At 37.5% G+C, this 13618-nt stretch overlaps 2 pseudogenes; both read right to left on the reverse strand.

Annotated features, from left to right (window-relative positions):
• Positions 1–1817: 1817 nt before the first annotated feature.
• LOC149877532 (U1 spliceosomal RNA) lies at positions 1818–1955 on the reverse strand (annotated as a pseudogene).
• Positions 1956–7630: 5675 nt separating this feature from the next.
• Positions 7631–7862, reverse strand: LOC149877533 (U2 spliceosomal RNA; annotated as a pseudogene).
• Positions 7863–13618: the final 5756 nt, after the last annotated feature.

Here is a 13618-nt window from a genome sequence, read left to right on the forward strand (position 1 = left end):
AACATGGTGACAAACAAACAATACTAGGAGCCAATAGTAATTTGCTAAAATTTGATTTTTTTTTTTTTGCAGGAATAGAGTTCTTATAGTTTTCGTTTCTAAAAAAGAAAAAAAAAAAAAAAAATGAAGAAAGAAAACAAGTCAAACAAAAAAACAACAACAACAAAAAACAAATAGGTTTTCAGTTGTTCATAGACTAAGACGGATTAGAACAACTCGAGTATTTTATTTTAGCAGCTAATTTGTTCTCGGCGATGTTTGCTCCATAAAATATAACGATTGCAACAGATATTTTCATTTGAACCCATTTTCTAATGCGTATAATGTTTTTAAAATTTGTGTGGCATAAGACTCTCGTCTCTTTCTCTTGCGCTTCTTGTCACCAGTTCCAGCGACTTTTCCGCCTTTCTTACCAGCGCGCTTCTCGCCTTTTTTTGCCACCTTTGGCGCTTGTTTTCCTCCGGCTTTTGGTGCGTCAGATCATTTCGACGAGCTTAGCAGTGAAAATTTTTTCTTCTTTGTTTTCATTGCATTGCAACTGGATTTAATTTAAAGTAGATTTGTGGTTTCCAACTTGATAACTTTTCCGTTCTACGCACTTCTATTGGTTTTTAAAAGATTACGTCATTTGAGCATTGTTTATTTCTTTTTCACTATTGGTCAAAAAACTCTTTTCTGTTTAACAAAAAGCCGCACGAGATCTCTAGTCTGTCAGTCTGTTTTCAGTAGAAAACAAAATGTAAGCACGTGGAAAAGGTGGAAAAGCTAAGGCTAAGAGTGGCTTTCTTCAGTTTCCTGTTGGTCGTGTCTAATCTCATCGGTTTAGGCGCACCATCTACTTAGCTGGAGTTTTTGAAAACCTCTCCGCCGAAAATGTTAGAGCTAGCTGGTAATGCTGCACGCGATAACCAGAGAGCCAGGATCATTCCTCGTCGTTTGCAGCTAGCTGTTCGCAACGACGAAGAAGTTAAACAAGCTGTTGTTTGGTGTTACAATCGCGAGCAGCGGTGTGTTGCCAAACATTCAGGCTATGTTGCAATCGTTCCAAAACGGCAATCTAAACAATACCAAAGGCTAATTTCATAGCTACACACCTGTTCAAAGATTATTGTTAAGGCATTGGAAACTTACGCGAAGTTGATTTGTAGACTTGCTGTAACTGATCCAAACATGCAATAATAGCTGTTTTCAAGTCATAAACTACAAGTCAAAAAATATACCAGAATCCAATATGAAATATACAAAAATGGATGGAAATTGTTACTATTGTTGTTACTATCATTACTGTTAGTTTGTTATTGCCATTACTTATTTTTTATGATTATTACGATTGTTATTATCGTTATTATCATTGCTGTTGGTATTATTATTAGTCTGTTATTGCTATCATCATCTTTTATTACCATTATTACGATTGTTATTATTTTCAATCTTACTATTATTATCATAATTTTATTATTGCGACTATTTTTTTTTTCTTTCAACAATTGTTACCATTATTGTTTTTTATTACAGCCACACATTGTATGATTTCTGGTGTTGCAGCCGTTCGATCACGCTTACTGTTTGCGACTAGATTTTCATTGATTTTATAAGAAAGAAAAAAAAACAACAACAACAACAAAGAACTTTTGAACGAAATAAAATGTGTTTACACTTTTAGGAAGCTTTGTTTACCTTCTCACTGACAAATCTTCACTCGAGGATATATACATAACATATAAATACACATAAAATATACCTTTTCTCAAATACTCGTTTACGTCCAGTAACTCATAGAGGGCTGAGTGAGGGTTTTTTTTTTTTTGCATCTTTAAAGGGGGCGAGCGCGAACGCAGGCCCCCACTACCAGAAATTGTACGGTCGAGTTACCGACGTTAGCGGTAATCGCAGGGGTCAGCCCAGGCGAAGTGCAATGCAAGAGCCTCACCCTGGAAGAAGCCCCATGTTGATCAGATATTATGATTTTTATTTCGGGTCCTCCAGCTAGTTGCCTTGCGGACCCTAGTCATGATTTACACGAGTGTTCGTTAACAAAGTTAAAGAAATTAAAAAAAAATAAACTCGTGGCAATCATGACGGCGAACAGAACATGGCCAAAAAAATTCAAAATAAAAAATAAAAAGTAAAAGGCCAAAACCAAAAGTAAAAAGGAAAAAAAGAAAAAAGAAAAACGAAAAGGTTTCAACGAATAAGAGCTTTTTAAGATCATCGCAAAAAACTACTCAGTTTCAATTTTATTTCTAGTTTATTTTCATCGTTCCAAGTGTTTTTTGTTTCTTTGAAAAATTCCTCTAAAGTGTTACTTTCTTTTGCTATTTGGTATTCAGTATTTATTATTTTTTTAAGTTTCCCTTCAAATTCTTTTAGGAGGTTCTCTTTCGAGACAGTGGTTCGCTCATGATGTGCTCTCATTCTATTACAATATATGTGGAAGAAAAGTTCATTAAAAATAAAGTTACCAAATTTATATTCATGCGCGCTATCATTAGGTCCAAATAAAAAGAGTTTAAAAGTATTTTTAAAAGGTTCGGTTTTGGGATACAAAATGTTTAAAAAAGAGACTGCGTATTTTATTAAAGGTTGCACCTTTTCACAGTTGAACAACATGTGCGGTAGATTTTCGCTTTCTTTCATACATTGCGGGCATAGGTCGTCACTGACGTAGCCTCTTTTTTTAAAAATTGCGTTTGTGGGCAATGCAAAATGAATGGCTTTATATTTAATTTCGCTCGCTTTATTGTTCTTTTGGCTTTTGTGTATTTTATAGAAAAGTTTTTCCCACTCCATTTCGGTAGTGTTGAGCATGTTTTCTTTGAAAATTTTATTCCATTTTAAAAAATGTGTTTTTGTTTTTGCAACTTCTTTTTCCATTAGAATTTTATAGATGGTTTTGGGTTTTAAATTTTGAATGTTTATTTTTGAGTTATTCGACACCGTTAAAGTCAGGTCGGCTTTGTTGTGGTCGTAGTTTTGATGTTCGTTTTCGATTTTGTGTTTCCAGTCGGGGGGGAGGGAGGATGTGATTTGTTTGAGTTCGTTTTCGGTTAGATTTATCAGTCTGTTGTCAAGGAAGCCCGGTCTGAATACGTTGGAAATGTCGGCCAGTTTTATCAGTTCGTTTCGTTTTGCGTTGTTTGTCGGTGTTAGAGTTTTGTTTTGTTTGCGTATATGTGGGTTGTAGAAGATGGGTTGTCTCAGTATTTGTTCTATGGTGAGGTGTTTATGCGTTTGGTATTTTGTCAGTTCGGTCCAGTCATTGATCATTTGTCTGTAGTATAGAGGTAAGGTCTTGAGGGTCGCGTCTGAGTGTGTGGTCAGAAAAACTAGGTTTCCCTGACCGGCGTTTCTGTATTTGTTTAGTATGTGTTCGGCTGTGTCGCGCCAAGGTCCTGTGTTTTTGCCGTTGAAAAGTTTGGACACCCAGCTCGCTTGAATGGATTTGAGTTTTTCGCTGATGTTTATTATTTTGAGTCCACCCTTTTCAATCGGCAGTTTTGAGATGTTTTTGTTTGTTTTGATATTTTTGTTGTCCCACAAATAGTTTTGAATGATGTTTTCGAGGTTAGTAATAAGTTTTTGGCAGGGTAGAGGTAGGGTAAAGGCAAGGTGCCACATGCCGCTGAGTAGCGACTGGTTTATAATTAGCGCCTTGCCCTTAAAGGAGAGTTTAACCCTCGACCATTTGAGGATTTTCTCTCGAACTTTGCCTACCTCTTCCCTCCACTGTTTGTGGGCGCTGTACTCATTGTTGTTGGAAAAGAGAACTCCTAAGCTCCTGAAGCAGGGATCTCCCCACTCGAAGCCTAGGTAGTCCTCCTTGTTTTGAGTGATGTTGGTACCTAACCACAGTCCTTGGCATTTGTCGCGGTTCAGTTTTGTTCCAGTAGCTCTGTAATTAATGTCTAGTGCGTGTCCAAGTTCGGTAATTGAGTCGTCTCCGGTCAAGTAGAAGTTGGTGTCGTCAGCATATTGAAGTATTTTTGTTTCATTTTTGTTAATCATAATTCCTTTTATTTTTGGGTTTTTTCTTATATAGCCCGCAAAAATTTCAGCTTGGATGTTGTAAAGCATCATTGAAAGGGGACAACCTTGTCTTACTCCTCTGATTACTTTGATATTTTGGGAAAGAAAACCGTTTATTTTAACGCGCGCGGATATGTCGTAATAAAGCGTTTTTATAAAATTAGTAAATAAAAAACCGAAGCCGAAAAATCGTAGGCTATCAAATAAAAAAATACGATCCACCCTGTCGAAGGCCTTCACCTGGTCTATGGAGATTATCGAGGCGTTCATTTTGTTTTCATGGGCTATTTTTATGATATCTCTTGTGTAACTGAGGTTGTCATAGATGGTCCTGTCCGGGATACATGCCGTCTGGCATTCGCTAATTATTTGCGGGAGGACATGTCTCAACCTGTTGGCCAGGACCTTCGACAGTATTTTATAATCAGTGTTCAGGAGAGATATCGGTCTCCAGTTATTAATATCTTTTTTTTCTCCTTTTTTGTAGAGGCATATAATTATAGCTTGTTTTTGTGACTCCGTCATTTCGCCGTGTTTTAGGACGGAGTTGTACAAAGCAAGCATCGCTTCCCCCAAAAGGGGAAAGCCGGCTTTGTAAAACTCCGCGGTTAGTCCATCGGATCCCGGAGATTTATTGTTCTCCAGTTCTATTATCGCTTTTTTTATTTCAAAAAGTTCTATCGGTTTTTGGAGAATTTTTTTGTTGTTTTTTGATATTTTTTTGGATTCAGTATTTTGGAAAAAATGCTTTTGGCTTGAGAGGTCTCTCTCTTCGGTATTATAAAGTTTTTTATAGAAATTCTCGAATTCAGCAATAATGTCGCGGGAGTGTGTTTTTGTTTCTCCGGCTTCCGAATTAATTTCGGTAATGACGGATTTTGCTAATTTGTTTTTTTCGAGATTTAAGAAATATTTGTTGCATTTTTCGCCTTGATATCTCCATTTAATTCTTGCGCGTATCGCAGCTCCTATCGCTCTATTTTTTTCAAAATATTCTAATTTGTTTTTTAGTTCTCTACAAAGAATTACCATGTTGGTGTTTTTATGCATCTTTTTTTGTGCGTTTTTTAATTTTTTTCTTAGTTTGTATTCTTCTTTTCTTTTGTTTTTTGCTTCTATTTTGCTGTAAGCTTGAGCATGGTTTTTAATTGCTTTTTTGAGCGCTTCCCACCAGTCGGTGATGTTTTCAAAACTGTTTTTTTGTTCAATTTCTTTTGAAAGGAGGTTTTTAAGTTGCGACTGATAGTTTTCATTTTTCAAATGTTTGTTATTTAGGATCCAAATTTCCTTTCCGAAATCAACTTTTTGTAGTGTTATTTTCGCAGTTATGGCATTATAGTGGTCAGAGAACGTCGCCGGCACGTGGCTAGTTGTTACATATTGCCTTGCGCTTTTGCTGATGTAAAGTCTGTCTAGCCTAGAATGCGTCACGTTGTTAGTAGATCTGTAAGTAAATTCCTCTTTGGTGATGTTAAAGGTACGCCACATATCTTCGAGGTCGAATCTGTTTAGGAGGTTTTTTAGGCTCTGTGACGAGCCGCACGTTTTTCTATAGAGTTTTGGATATCTATCGGCCTCGTCAAGAACCATGTTAAAATCTCCTCCACAGACGACTAAATACTCGCTCAGATCAAAACTTTGTAATAGTTTTATTATTTTTTGAAAAATATTTTTTCTTTCGTTTTGTTGTAGTTTTGTATGACCAGATGTGGCGTAGATATTTATTAAGAGGAATTTTTGTTCCTTTGTTCTAGTAGCCAGAATGTTGAAATTGCCATTTACATCAGCATGCTCAAAGAAAATTTCATTGAGGTAATTAGCGCATAGAATTGCGGTGCCGCGTGTTCTCTCGCCACCAGCAGAAAAGAACGCAGAGGCGTTCCATTCTGTTGCCATATGTAGATTTTCTTTTTGATTAAGGTGAGTTTCTTGGATGAAAATAAAATCGCTTTTAAGTTTTTTAAAGTTTTTCAGTACAGTTTTTCTTTTAAATTCGTTTTTTAAACCAGAAACGTTTGCTGAATAAATTTTTACGCTGCTCATTTTTAACAGGTGAGTACCGTCGACCTGATGGGTCGTCTATCTCTATTGTTTTTTTGATATAAAAAAGTATAAGAAACACACAAAAAAAAAAAAAAAAAAAAAAAAAAAAAAAAAAAAATACATAAAAAGAAAAAAGAAGGAAAGAGAAGGCGCACTAAGTATGATCGCTGAGATAATAAAAAAAAAATTTATAAAGTTTTCTCACCCGATCGATTGGTTGAGTGTTTTTTGATTTAGATGTTTCTTTTTTACATCCGCTTTTTGTGGTGTTTGTGGTGGGGCGCTTCTTTTTATTATTTTCTCAACTTTCTTCCATTTTTCTGCATTCGTTTCGTCGTTTTCTGTCGTGTTCTCTTTCTCTTTCTGTAATTCGACTCGCCTTTCGCTCTCTTTATATTCCCTGTCCCTGTTTCTTTGGTTCATTTTGTCATTTGCTGATCTCACAAAGTTTAGGAGACCTTCATCTGATACAACATCAAAGTCTATTTCAACAAAATCTTTTTTCTTTTGTTTCGGTTCACTTTTCTGTTCTGTTTTGGTAGTTTCTTCTTTTTTTGTTGTTTTTGTGGGTGGTTCATGTTTGTTTTTAACTTCTATGGTAGTGGTTTCATTTGAGGGGGTTGTGTTTTCCTCATTTTTTGGATTTTCTGAATGGGCTAGAGCCACCGCCTTTTGTATTTGTGATATTTGTGATACATGAGCAGCTATTGTTGCTTCATTTGATGGAGCAGTACACCTGGTGTTAGGGGGGTGTGCGTTGCCGCATACTCTGCAAAAGAAAGACTTTCCAGCGAAATGCAGCGCAATACGCATCCCCTCGATTTCAATATGGTGTGGTACTTTCTCTAGCTGGACTTTTAGTTTTACTCTGAAAAGTCTTCTCCCGTCTTTTACGCTTTTGTCAAAGTCATAGGTGGTGTGCGTGATGCTATAAGTTTCTTCGATAAAGGGCACCATTTGTTCTAGAATTTGTTTGTCCTCAATTAGCGGATCGCACTTTACGGTAATGAGGAATCCCTGTTCTGTGCGTCTTCTTTTCGGGATGTGTTTGTTACAATTACTGATGTAGAAATCGTGGTTTAAAAAAGCGTCAGCATCTTCAGTTCTATGAAAATCTACAATCCAGTTTCCCCTGTTTGTGTATAAGAGGCTGGATATTTTACCTTTTCCTACTATATCTTGAATTTTTTCGTTTAGTTCTTTAGCTCTATTTTCGATATACTTTCGGTTAAAAGCCTCAGCGGGATCCATGGAGACATTGAAATCCACCACTTTGCTCAAACGTGAAGTCGCTCCTCCAAGTTTCGTAGTTTCGGCGTACGAAGCCATTTCTCTTGAAGTTTCGGAAAGAAGAAAATCAGCGAGAGTAGTTTACGATGATGATAGCTCTTATCTTTTGCCTGGCGGAAGAAAAAAGACCAATGTTGATCAGGTTTACTTCCCCGTCAGGTAAGTATGCCTTTCCCGTTGTGTGGGGAGCCTCGGACGTGCCCCAATCTTCGCAATTGTGGTTTTTTGATTGGACCCTAACCGCATCGTTCCGTTTTTTTTTCTTTTCTCTTTTTAATGGGCCGCACTCAGCAGTAGTGCAACGCCGAGGCAACCCGCGGTCAGGGCGAGGTAAACCTACGATCCCTTGACCAAATGCCAAAAATCAGATTAATATATGAGCCGGACTATGCCGGCGTACCAGATATTAAACTGATAAGAACAGATACTACACTTGATCTTTTTTTTTTTTTTTTTTTATTTCCTTTTACGTCACATCAGCCATGGGCAGCTGTGGACGGTATAATTTACATATTTACAATTTCGTGATAAATTTATTTACAATCGTATATATTTTTTATTTGATTTTTTGCTATATAATATTTTTTTTTTTTTTTTTTTTTTTTTTTTTTTTTTTTTTTTACTTAGTCAAGTTTTTTTTTTTTTTTTTTTTTTTTTTTTTTTTTTTTTTTTTTTTTTATTTACATTATTTACATTTTATATATTACGGATATTATTTGTCGAGGGTTATGTTGTTTTGTGTTGTTGTGTTTTTGTAATGTTTTTTGATGTTTTCGTCGCAAATTTTAATAGCGGTTTTGTAAGTGTTTTGATTTTTGTTTTCTGTCTTTATTTCTGTTCTCAGTCTCTTTATTAGTAGCGTGTGAAAGTGCAGTGGAGCGTTTAGTTTTTTGTTTTCGAAAATCAGTGCGTTTCGTGTGTGTTGTATTGTTTCGTAAAAGGTGTCTATGCATGTGTCGCCTATACTTCTGTCTTGTGCGGTTGCAATACCCATAAGAAAAAATTTTAGGGTATTGCTGTATTTGTCGTTTGGGTATATGGTGTTCAGTATGTTTATGATTTGTATGCATATTTTCTGTGTGTCTGGGCAGTAGTAGAACCAGTGTTGCAATGTTTCCGTTTCGTTTTTGTCGCATCGTTTGCATGTTTTGTCTATGTTTTTGTTCCATTTGTGCATAGTGTTGAGTGATGGGAGTTTTCTGTGTATGTATTTGTATTGTATTTCGTTGGCTTTGTTATATAGGTTTCTGTCTTGTAGTTTTTGAAATTTTCTGTCCCAGTCTCGTTTTGTTATGGGCGTTTGTCCGGGTGGGAGTTTTCTGTTCCATTTTATATGTCTGTCGGGGGGTGTCATTTTTGATGTCAGTATTCTGTGGTATATTTGTTTGTTCGTTATCTGTGTCAGTTTTCTGTTTTTGTTTTCTATGTGGATGGATGGGATGTATTTGCGATATGTGTAATTTGGTGTTTCTGTGTTCAGTTTGTGCATCCATGTGGTCGGTATCCGTTTTGTTATTTCTGTTAGTGTTTTGTGTGGTATTTCTAGTTTGTCTGCTGTGAGTAGTCCTGGTGTCGATAAGTTACACAAGTCTGCTATTATTTGTATGTCTTGCGTTTTTGTGTGTTTTGTGGGTCTCGGTAGGGGGGGGAACGGGTTTTCTGTAGTGGGTTTTGTTGGCAGTAGGGGGTTATAGTATAGCGGTTGGTTCAGTATGGCTTCGAGTGTGTCGTCTTGTACTTTTATGTCTTTGGTAAATGTCTCCCAGTTGTGTATTAAGTCTCTGTATGTTTTGGGTATAGGGGGTTTTTCGTTGGGTGTGGTGGCTGTGTATAGCGTGTATTTGTTTTGTCTTGCGTTCCGGTATCTGTTTAAAAAGTGTATTGCTGTGTCTGTCCATGGCATGTGTGTATTGTGTGTGAGTATTTTGATCGTCCATTTTGTTTGTAGTGTCTGTGCTTTTGTGTTTATGTCTATTAGGTTTTGTCCTCCGTTGCGTATTGTCTGATGTAGCTGTGTTTTGTTGATTCTTGTTTTCGCGTTGTTCCATATAAAGTCGTATATAGGTGTCATGGTCTTGTCAATCTGTTTTTTGTTTGGTGTCGGTAGTATTTGTAGAGTGTGCCATAGTTTGCTGAGTATTAAGGTGTTCACCACTGTGATTTTTCCCTTAATACTCAGATTTTGTCTCTTCCAGTCTTGTATTTGTTTTTTGAATTTGTGTGTACATCTGTTCCAGTTTTCTGTTATGTCGTCTGTTCCGTCATTGGGGAAAGTCAGGCCTAGTGTGCGTATTTTGTTTTCTGTCCAGTCGAAGCCAAGCGGTCCGGTTTTTTTGTCTTTGTTTTGTCCTATCCACAGTCCTTGGCATTTGTCTCTGTTGAGTTTCTGTCCGGTAGCGGTTTCGAATCTGTGTAGGGTTTTGTCTAGGTTCTGTAAGGATTTCAGTTTCGTGATGTAGAAGAGTGTGTCGTCCGCGTATGCTGTTACCTTTGTTTCGTTGTAGTTTGTCTTTATGCCTTTTATGTGTTTGTTTTGTGTTATGTTTTGTATTAGTATGTCTGCCTGTAGTATGTAAAGTGTCATGGATAGAGGGCATCCTTGTCTTACCCCTCTTGTCGGGTAAAACGGTCGTGAGATGTGTCCGTTTGTTTTTATTTTTGTGGATATGTTTGTGTATAGCGTTTTTATGTTTCGTATAGTCTTGGGTCCGTAGTTGTATTTCGTCAGTGTTTTGAAAAGGTACGTCCAGTCTACTCTGTCGAATGCTTTTATTTGGTCGATGGATATGATTGCTGTGTTTCTCATGTCTTCGATGTTTGCTATTTTTATAATGTCTCTGGTGTACAGTAGGTTCATGTGTATTTGTCTGTGTGGGATGCATGCAGTCTGGTATTGGCTGATGATGTGTGGTAATGTATTTTTTATTCTGTTCGTCATTGTCTTTGTGATGAGTTTGTAGTCTATGTTCAGTAGGGAGATAGGTCGCCAGTTTGTTATGTCTGTTCTGTCTCCTTTTTTGTATATGCATGTGATTAGAGCGTCTCTTTGTGATTGTGTTAAGTAAGATCGGTCCAGTACTGCGTTTGTCATTTTTGTAAAGTGTTTTGTCAACAGCGGCCAGAATTTTTTATAGAACTCCGCTGTCAGTCCGTCTGTGCCTGGTGTCTTTTCGTTTTTCATGTTTTGTAGTGCTGTTGTGATTTCTTGTTCTGTATAGTCTTCGTCGCATAATTTTCTTTGTGTTTCTGTTAGTCGGGGGGTCTTCGTTTCGGTTAGTATTTCTGTCTGTGTCTGTATGTTCAGGTCTTCTTTGGTGTATAGTGATTCGTAAAAGTCCGTCATAACGTTTAGTATCTGTTCGGGGTCTTGCTGTAATTGTCCTTGTTTGTCTCTCAGTTCCGTTATTTCGTGGTGTGCCTGTCTTTGTTTTTCTAAATTGCAAAAGTAGTTCGTCGGGCGTTCTCCGTCTATGTTCCGTATCTGTTTTGTTCGTATTCGTGCGGCTTCTTCTTTTCGTCTCTGTATATGTTCGAGTTTGTGTCTAATGTTCGTGCTCATGGTGTTGTCTAGATGTTTCCGTTCCTCCTTTCTCAGTGTGTTTCTCAGTTTTCTCGTTAGTCTCAGTTCTTGTGTTTTGTTCTGTTTGTGTCGTTTGTGTGCGTATTTCAGTGTTGTTTCTTTTATCTGTTTTTTTGTATTTTCCCACCATTCTGGTATTTGTCTAAAGTCTGGGTGTTTTTCTGTTTGAATGGTTATTTGTTTTGTCATGAGGTCTATGTATGTCTTGTCATTTAGTAGGGTGTTGTTCAGTATCCAGTATCCCCTTCCTCTCGGTTGGGGCTGTACGTTTATGGTGATTGTCGGTGCGTTATAATGGTCTGAAAGTGTGGTGGGTTGGTGTTCTGCATTTGTGATGTATTGTCTTAGAGTCTTGCTTGTGTAAATTCTGTCTATTCTTGTTCTCGTCTTTGTCTGGCTGTGATAGTGTGTGTATTGTTGTTCGTTTGGGTGGAGTGTGCGGTAAATGTCTTCTACGTCTAAAGTGTAAATAAGGTCTTGTAGTGCGTGTTGTGAAATGCATCTGTATTTTTGTAGTGCTGGTGAACGTCTGTCTTTGTCTGATAGTGTTACGTTAAAGTCCCCCGCCAGTATGTAATGTCTGTCTCGAATTCTGGGCGTGCATAGTATGTTTTTTAGGTTTTCCCAGAATTCTTTTCGTTTGTATTGGTGTTGTGTGGTGTTTCCTGATGGTGCGTATACGTTTATCATAGTAATGTCTAGTTTGTCAATGTGTATGTCTGTGATTTGGTATTTACCTTGTACGTCGTTTACGGTGTTTGTCGGTTTGATTGTAGGGTCTTTTATGTGTATGAGTGTTCCGTCGGTGTTTTGTTTTCCGGAGCTGAATAGTATGGTGCCTGTGCATAGCGTAGCTGTTTGTCTGTACAAGTCAGGCGTGATGTGCGTCTCTTGTAGAAAAGTTATGTGTTGTTCTGATTGCTGTATGTTATGCAAAATCTCCCTTCTTCTCTGGAGATTTCGCATACCAGCCGTATTCATTGTTTTTATTGTAATAGTCATTTTTATTTTTATTTTTTTAGTTTGGAGATATCGTGTGTGTAGTTGGTTAAGTTAGGTCTCTGGTCGGTTAGGTTTTCGTTTCGTTTTTATGTCGTTCATTTTAGTTTCTTTTGTTGGCGTCGTCACACTTTTTCTTTTCGTAGGTTTTTGTTGGGTGTCTGTTTTTGTGTCCGTCACCGTAGGCTCTGTTTCCATTGGTGTAGGAGTCGGTGTCGAGTTTTGTGACTGTCTTGTGACGTCAGCGTTGTTGGTGTGTTCAAGCTCAGTGTTTTTTTCGTTTGTGTTGTCTTGCTTTTTTGTTGTTGTCGGTACTGGTTGGGTTTCCGTTTTGTGTGGTAGCGTTATGCTTGTTTGGGGTCTGGGTGCTGGTTTGGGTATCAGCGTCATTTGTTTTTTCTTTTCCGTCTCTCCGTTTGTTGCGTTTTGTATGTTATGGGGTTTGTCTGCTTCTTGTTTTTGTGTTTTTTCTATTTCCCCGTCTTCGTCCTCATCTTGTGACATTTCGTCAGTGTCTGAAATTGCTAGGTCTGCCAGTAGCTCTTGTGTGTCTCTTGGTTTGTGTATGGGTGTCGTGTTTTTTCCCCTGAAATATAGGTGGTGCAGCCTGTTGTCTATCTTAATTGTCGGAGGTATTTTGCTTACGTCAACAGTCGGGATGATGTGAACGAGTCTCCGTCCGTCTCGTATTTGGTTGTTGCTTGTGTAATATCCGTAAGAAATATTTACTATCTTACCAAAATCTTTAAGCTCTTCATAGATCTCTTGGTTTAGTACCGATGCGTCTGTCTTGATCGTGATTAATAGTACTTGGTTTCTTCTCGGTTTGATTGTTGTCTTCTGTAATTCTCCCGGAATGTTTAATCCCTTTAGAGTTAGCTCTTGGACTTTCTCTTTCGATTTAAGTTCTACCGTGTATTGGCCCCTTCCCGTATATTGTATGGATGTTATGCATCCTGGGCCAATCACCTTTTGGATTGCTACTTGTATTTCTCCCACTTTTTTTTCTATTCCATTTGGGGTTTGGTCTTTGGTAAAGGACATTAGTTGAAAGATCCGGGAGTGTATTTCCTCTTTTAAAGCTCTTTTTTCGGCTTCTTTTGTGTTTGTTTGGAAGTCTTGTGGTGGTGCTGTTCCGGGCTGTTTCTTTTTCAGCGCCTCTGCAAAAGAAAGTGCTGACCCGTTTTTTTGTTTGTTTGCGTCTTCGTTTGAAGGTTTCGGGTCAGCAGATTTGATTTTTTGTTGGTCAGTAGAATGTGGCTGACCGTTCTCAACAATTTTTTGGCTATTTGAAATGCCTTCTGCTTTGGTTTCAGAAGTAGTTAGCTTTGAAATCGATTGGACTTTGAGAGTTTCCATTTTTTGCGATTTGATTTAGTTTACGCTCTGCTTTTATTTTTTTGTTTTGCTTTTTAGGGCTGTTTCTTTTGTTTAGCTAGGGTAGCTAAAGAAAGTGTTCTAGGTTTTTGTCAAAAGAAACCTAGGAGAAAACTCTGCGAATAAATTCGGCTTAAAAAAATTAAAAAAAGAAGATATACAGCGAACTGTATATCTTTAAAGTTTTTCACTTGGGTAAGTGTTTTTTAAAAGTTTCTGTAGCAAAGGCTTCGCTACAGAGGAAAGTTACGTTTTCGCCTCTACGGAGGAGAAAAAAAGTTTTGAAGGAAAATAGTCTCTTAC

Source organism: Hydra viridissima, unplaced genomic scaffold, assembly GCF_058129835.1.
Source record: "Hydra viridissima isolate aposymbiotic clone 2 unplaced genomic scaffold, HvirCarnegie_v1 scaffold_16, whole genome shotgun sequence".
In the NCBI taxonomy this organism is placed as follows: Eukaryota; Metazoa; Cnidaria; class Hydrozoa; order Anthoathecata; family Hydridae; genus Hydra; species Hydra viridissima.